Raw genomic sequence first — 7,795 nt, 5'->3', positions numbered from 1 at the left:
CCACATGGTTTCAGTGTGCCAGTCCATGTGCACTTCGGTCATTGCAGTAATTTCAGGGCATTTGTTTTACTAGAACACTCATTTTCATGCTTTGCAACCCTGACTGCTTTATGTTTGCCTGGTGTATACAAATACATGTGCATGAATACAAAGCATAGATGCCAAATTTCAGTCATGGCAAAGTGGCATGGGTATTTCAGGGTAAAACTGGCCTTCCAACTGATCTTGGCTCCTTCCCAGACTGATGGACTTTGGGTTAGTACTGTGGTACTTGAGACAAATCTCAAGACCCTTTTTTAAGGTCTTGGTCTCAGACTAAGGGGACTTTAGATTTTTATTCCAAGACTTTTCAAGACCAAAACTACTAGATATAACTAAATGTTAACATCATTATTGTAAATTAACGTAAAAGGCCAGGTCAGACGGTCAAAATTGTCAAGGTATTACTGTTAAAAAGTACTTGTGTGGGATTTTGTGTATGAATTCAATACTTTACTTGCTTACAATCAATCTAGTTTGCTTCAGGCCTGGAAAGTTCAGCTGAAATATGAATGCAATAAAAATGCAAAAAGAATCTTTAAATTGGAGCTATGTATGAGCAAACTCTTTAAATGCTACCTCTCAACTAACCTGTCTTCCCCTGAAACGTATGATGTTTGTGTATAGTCGAAGGGGTCCAGTTTCACTACATGTAACTGTGTTGTGACAAATAAAGGCTCAGCAAGGCTTTGGGCTCCTTCTTAAAAATTATAATTTGTACTGAAATAATTCAGGATTCACATCAAACATGGAATTAAGTATTTGCAAGTAAAATTGTATAGAAATGCAATGTAAATGTGCGAATAGAGGCAAATTATGCATAAATGGTATAGAATGTGTAATGTGTTTACAGCAAACTTGTAAAATTTGCTTCAGTCTTGTCTTCTAAGCAAATTAAGATAATTGAACTCAAGCACAAATTCAAAACAGAAGGTGAGTGAACTAGATATATAGCAAAAATAAGTATAAAACTAGAACTAGAGTGACATGGAATTCTGCATTCAGTGTGAAACTAACATAAGAAACAGGTTTGCGTTTTCTCTCTACATAAAAAAGAACCAAAAGACTACAAATGTGAACTCCCTTTAAAATAGACTGCTTGGTCAGCGGAAATGTTTGACACGTATTTGCTAAGTTACTTAGAGTCCGTTCAGTGTCAGTTGAGAGACCACAGCTAATTAATGATGGGAAATTCAGATCATTTTACTGACTCAGAACTTTGAGTCTCGTTCATTGAAATAAACAATTTTTTTTGTCAATTTGCCAAAATAACAATAAAATGTTACAAGATGCTTCCAAACCAGCCCAAACGTTGATCACACTACAAACAAGTCTGCCACTATAACTATAACACTATAACTTATGTAACTAGAATTCCACTATACTAAGAGAAAAAAAATCCTTCATTGTTTACCTGGTGGGCGACGCAGTGGTGCAGTAGGTAGTGCTGTCACCTTACAGCAAGAAGGTCGCTGGTTCGAGCCTCAGCTGGGTCAGTTGGCATTTCTGTGTGGAGAGTTTGCATGTTCTCCCTGCGTTTGTGTGTTTCCTCTGGGTGTTCTTGTTCCCCCCACAGCCCAAAAACATGCGGTACAGGTGAATTTGTAGGCTAAATTGTCCATAGTGTATGAGTGTGAATGAGTGTTTATGGATGTTTCCCAGAGATGGGTTGCAGCTGGAAAGGCATCCTCTGCGTAAAACATATGCTGGATAAGTTGGCGGTTCATTCCACTGTGGTGACCCCAGATTAATAAAAGGGGCTAAGCCAGAAGGAAAATGAATGAATGATTGTTTACCTGATGTTTTGTCTATGATTAACTCTGATCACCTCATCTGACATGTCTTCAAAGTTGAGTTGTTTGTTCACCTGACACTGACAGTTCCATATAAGCTTAACCAATGCACATAGTCTGAGCCAGAAACACCCATGATTAGTTCATCTTTTTAATCGTTCGCTCAGCACGTGACAGCATGTAAAGAAATGAGTCAAAATGACTCGAGAGATGAACGGATCAAATCTTTTTCTGGTTCTGACCTCATATGATTGGCTGCTGTCTTTGATGTGATGAACGAATGACTCAAACCAGGTGGAGGACTCAAAATAAACTAATCTTCTACTCCACCAGCACAAATGTGCGCATGCGTGAATGAACAAATCACTCTCTGAGAGGACTCATTGTTCTCGAGTCACATAAAAGAATTGTTTAAAATGAACAAATTGTTCAAGAATGACCTTTCACTACTGCTAATTGACATAGTTACAAAGTAAGCCAAAAGGATGTCTAAAGAGGGCCATTAAAATATTGACCAAAATTTATTTTCCTTTATCTTAGTCCCGCGCAATGAACTACCACCTACTCTGGCATATGTTTTACACAGCAGATGCCTTTTCAGCTGCAACCAAGCACTGAGCTGGAAAACAATGATACACTGATACATCTCATTCACAAACACACTTATACTCTACGTAATAAGGTGTAGCATTCATCTATAACATTCAAACTGGGACTCGAACCAGCAACATTGCTAACCACTAAGCCACCATGTTGCCACATTTAATTTTGTCTTTGGATCTGTTGATTTTCCGGTTTATTACTACTAAATAAATAAAAGTAACAGTACTACTTCCAACTGCAGTGCATTATCTGAACGGGCTCTGTGGAGCTCTGTTTGTGCCAGTCAAAATAGAGTAATGCCAACCATATGCGTGACCTGTTTGGCAAAAGAACATTAACCCGCTGCCATCTGAACAGCACCAGGCTGCTGACTCCTGCTAAAGCCTCAGTGAAATCCCAGAATGCTCTGTCCAGACGAAGCTGGAAAAAGCTAACAGGAAAGAAGCAATATATCACAGAAACTGCCAGTGTAATAAGGTGTAACATCTCGGCTTCTCTCCAGCAAACAGGTGCAGGAGTTCTTGGAATCGTGCTGGCAACTCCGTGCGATGTATTGACTGTAAACAGTCAGCAGTTCATGGAAACCCTTTGTAGCAAACGGAGCTCGCAGGAAAATGTGGCAACTGACACCGTAGCAGAATACTTTCTTGCTCATGCACACACTTTGAAGTGACCTTTATGTGCTGTGTCACACCAGCAAGGAATAACAAGAAGCAGCCTGTGAACTGAGCGCTCGAGCGCTTCCCACCGCTGCAGTACTGGCACCCGCACCGTGACCCCGCAGTAGGCCGAGGACGAGTGGAAAATAACTGCAAGCGTGCCGAGGAGCGCGAAGACTGTGACTGACAAATGGGTCATTTTGCTGAAGACATTTGCGTCCTGATTGGCTAATTGTCTTGGAAGTGTCCTCACATTTGAGTCACCACGCTGTGGGAAATGAAGGATATTTCTTTGTTTCTTAAAGGCAAAAACGGGGGTATGAAATAAAGCTTTGCTAAAGTAGAAATGGGAGTCAAGGAAATCTAATTAGGATCATTTAATTAAATTAGTTCTCTTTCCAATAATGTGACTTGAGGGAGTGCTGTAGTCTCTTAGAATCACATGGTAATTGTCTCAACTTTATTCCCATCTCTTTGCGTTTCTTGATATATTTTCTTTTCATCCAGAAATGGCTTATTGCCTGATTTAAAAAAAAATCTTTGGTGAGTCTTTCAGCTTTGCATGTGGGCAACACAATTGGAGTTGTTTTAGCTCATCTGCTGTGTTTTAGAGTCCTAATCAGGAGCAAGACAAACTGATAAGCAATAAAAACATAATATCTTTAACGCCAAGCCCATTCAAAGCAGTAGCAAGAAAATGTAACCTGATTCTCATTGTATGTTTGTCCAGCAATTCAACAACAACTACAAAAATGTTTATGCACATTTAAAAACAACATTTAAGTTGTGGGTGACATGACAATGCTTTCAACAAAAAGTGGCAAATTCATACAAATTCATGTAATTTCAATCATATGAAACAGTTTTAAAAGGAGGTGGGGCACCAAACCCCACCCCTAAACCTACCCCTCTTTGGCAGATGAGCAAATCATACTACCAGTGTTGGGGAATGTTACTTTTGAAAGTGATGTATTGTTGCATTACTTAGTTACTTTTTATGGTAAGTAACATTACTTATGAATTACTTTTACATTACTTTTAATTCCCTGGCTGAGGCTTAAACTCTTTCAGGACTACACAAACATTTACCTTTAAAAAAATCCCATAAAAATATATTTTAGGATGATTTTATCTGAGAACTTCCTGACCCCACACTGTAAACCCTATTAAGTTAAGACTACTCAAATGAATTGAGGAAAGTGACTCCCTCAGTTTGTTTGAGTAATGGTTAATCGATAACTCAATTAATTTAGTTGGCCAAATGTGGTCTCTTCATTAAATAAACTTAAATGTTTAATTACAAATAGCTTAAATGTTTAAGGATATATCATTTAAATGTTTAAATACAGATAAAATAAAATGGCTGGTCACTCTTTACAATAAGGTTCATTAGTTAATGTTAAGTAATGCATTTACTAACATGAACAAACAATGAACAATACATTTACTACTGTATTTGTTCATGTTAGTTAACGTTAGTTAATGAAAATACAGTAGTTCATTGTAAGTTTGTGTTAACTCATGGTGCATTAACTAATGTTAACAAGCTTGGACTTAAATGTTAATAATGCATTAGTAAATGTTCAATTATGATTAATAAATGCTGTACAAGTGTTGTTCATGATTAGTTCATGTTAGTAAATACATTAACTAATGAACCTTATTGTAAAGTGTTACCAAATGGCTAATACACTAAACGTCCACATTTTTCAGCTTTTATATTCTTTACTTACTCCCAGGGCCACTTGTAAGTTGATATTTAGCCGCACCATGTTTGTGTTTCGTAACATCTCCTTTTTATGAGGTTGGTTGTTAGCCTAACGCTCAACCCCCAACCTGGAGGACCAGGACATACACACATACACTACGATCAATTTAGCTTACCCAATTCACCTACAGCGCATGTCTTTAGACTTGTGGGGGAAACCAAAGTACCCGGAGGAAACCCACACCAACATGGGGAGGACTTGCAAACACAGAAATGCCTTCTGAACCAGCTGGGGCTCGAACCAGCAAACTTCTTGCTGTAAGGTGACATTGCCCTTGCATGTATATCAATTAAGAAAAATGTATACAAGCATTTACATTTTAACTTTTATGCTTATAATTAAACTTTTCTCTTTCGTCCGATGGGTTCAGGTAGTGCCTCTGTCCTGCTGCGCTTTAGCAAAACTCAGCATCACAACTAAAATGACCACCTTGTGTCATTTAACATATGTCCACCAATCAGCACGGTTGTGAAGGGAGAATGTCAAGCGCAACCAATCATTTTAAACAGAGAAATAGTGAATAATTTAAAGGAATTAAAAAATGTAAAAAATAATAATAATAATGAAAAGTTTTTTGCTGCTTAATGTGTAAGTCAAACACCTGTTTGAGTTTTGTTGCCATTTTAGGTAATGTCAACTTATATTGACTTAATGTCTTTAGTAAGACAATAGTGGGGTTTACAGTGCAGAGCTATACCTGCCGTATGAACAGGTTATAAAAAGTTTAAAGCAATATGTTTGCTACTTGTGTTCTATTTCTCTTAAGTATAATCACCGTGCTTTGACAAAATCCCCTTTTCCTTTTCTTCCATGCGTTTAAAATAATGATCACATTCTCTCACCGACTGTGTGATTCATTGTGACTTTATTTTAATTCACTAACTCATTTTTAAAGCTAATTAATTTAACTAAAAAGTATCTTGTGTTACATTTTTCAAAAAAAGTAACCCAAATATTATTACTTATCATTTAAAAGTAATGTGTTACTTGTTACTTAGAAAAGTCCTATTATTACATAACTAGCGTTACTTGTAATGCATTACCCCAACACTGCATACTACAATGCACAAATAAAATCATACAAAGGAATACAAATTATCCAATTAACTAAGAAGTTATGAGTTGTCATGAGATTGCATTGAATTGTCATATACACCTACCGTTAAATCTCATAAGGCCATGGCAGACAGTTTATGAATAGCAGCAAAGTGACTATACTATAGGTCACAATATAAAGACAGCATGGTTAATGTAGTGTCTGGATTCCGTACTGCAGAAAACATACTTGTTTGTGGCTGTAAAGTAATTGCTTCTTCAAAACAATTCCTCAAGATTGTTTTCAGTTTCAGATGTAGTCCTGGTTTCTGTGTTTCTTTCTACCACCAAAATTCCATTGAACCAAAATCCTGCTCCTCATGAATTGAATTAATGTTACAAGCAATAATAAGCCTGCAAGCAAAAGGAAATTACGTTCACTGCTCTGAATGACTGTAATTGTGTTGGGTTAAGTAACATTTTCGCTGTCAGCTTGGAAAAAAATAAATATGCCTTTTGCTTTAACCTTGTCATGTTAGAGCTTTATCGTTAGCCTTCAGCTAGACTAACTTTGCAACATAAAGAATGGCTTGACAATAACACAAGAAGACCCATGTTGGTCTTGTTCCCGGTCCAGTATATTGCTCTGCTCTCCCAGTGACCTCTCACAATTGCTTTTTTGCTGCTGGAGAACACACAAATTAGGCTCGGCCCTTTCCAGCAAACCCTGGGTGGAGGCAGCAAGATGAGAGAAAGGGCAAAGAGGGAGGCGACATATGAGGATGATGGACGGAGAGAAAATTAAAGAAGAAGAGCTCCTAATTTCATGTCATATGAGGACAGCTCTCTTACCAGAGAAAACCACAGAATTTGCAGAGATCTTTTGGAAAGTGTCACTTTTTTTTCAAGCACATGATTCATTTTCTACTTCTTGATTCATTGTCAGACTCAGCTAATGGGAGCTGAGCTAAATGAATTGTGCCATGGTGTTTCACTGCTTCAGTGTATTTCTTTTTAAAGCTTTTCCTTTGGAAATTTCCATTTTGAATTTTTTGTGGCTTATATCTGGAAATTGTTCTGTGAGTGGCACATTGGACAAGTGCTGAATCCAAGGCATGTCTTAATGTGCCCGCACTGGGACTGGGCAGAATTAAGCTAGTGGGCCGCTAACTGAATTTTCCACAGATTTGCCAGATGTTAACCTTCCTTACACAAGCACTCAGAAAAAGAAGGCAATTGCTGCACGTGTCCATGAGTTAACCATCATGTCAACTCTTTCTATAACCCATTGGAATAATGAATAGCCAGGATATTTTTAGCAAAATAAAAAATACAAATTTGGGTGGAACTGAAAAAAAAAGTGTGTGTGAATTCTAAGTTTTTTAAAAAGTAACCATTAACATCTTTATTAGAAAAAACAAGTACTATGGAAGTTAATGTGCATTCTTCAATATAGCTTCTATTGTGTTTGACAGAACAGAACAAATCAAACGGATTAGAACAAGTCAAATTAGCAAGCCATGATTTTGCCAAGGGTTGTTGATTGCGGATGAAAGTGAAGAGCGGGGTGGTGGGTTGATCGTGGATGAAAGTGAAGAGCGAGGGGGAGTATTGTCTCTGTTCCTTAGAATTGTCAACTCCCGATTTCTGTGTGGAGTTTGCATGTTCTCCCCATGTTGGTGTGGGTTTCCTCTGGGTGCTCTTGTTTCCCCATAGTCTAAAGACATGCAGTATGGGTGAATTGAATAAAATAAATTGGCCGTAATGTATGACTGTGTATGGGTGTTTCCCAGTGTTGGGTTGTGGCTGGAAAGGCATGCGATGCATAAAACATATGCTGGATAAATCGGCGGTTCATTCCGCTGTGGCGACCCCTGATTAAAAAGGTGGCCAAGCT

The sequence above is a fragment of the Danio rerio genome, chromosome 19 (genome assembly GCF_052040795.2).
Source record: "Danio rerio strain M-AB ecotype USA chromosome 19, GRCz13ab, whole genome shotgun sequence".
In the NCBI taxonomy this organism is placed as follows: Eukaryota; Metazoa; Chordata; class Actinopteri; order Cypriniformes; family Danionidae; genus Danio; species Danio rerio.
Note: the sequence above shows the minus strand (reverse complement) of the source record.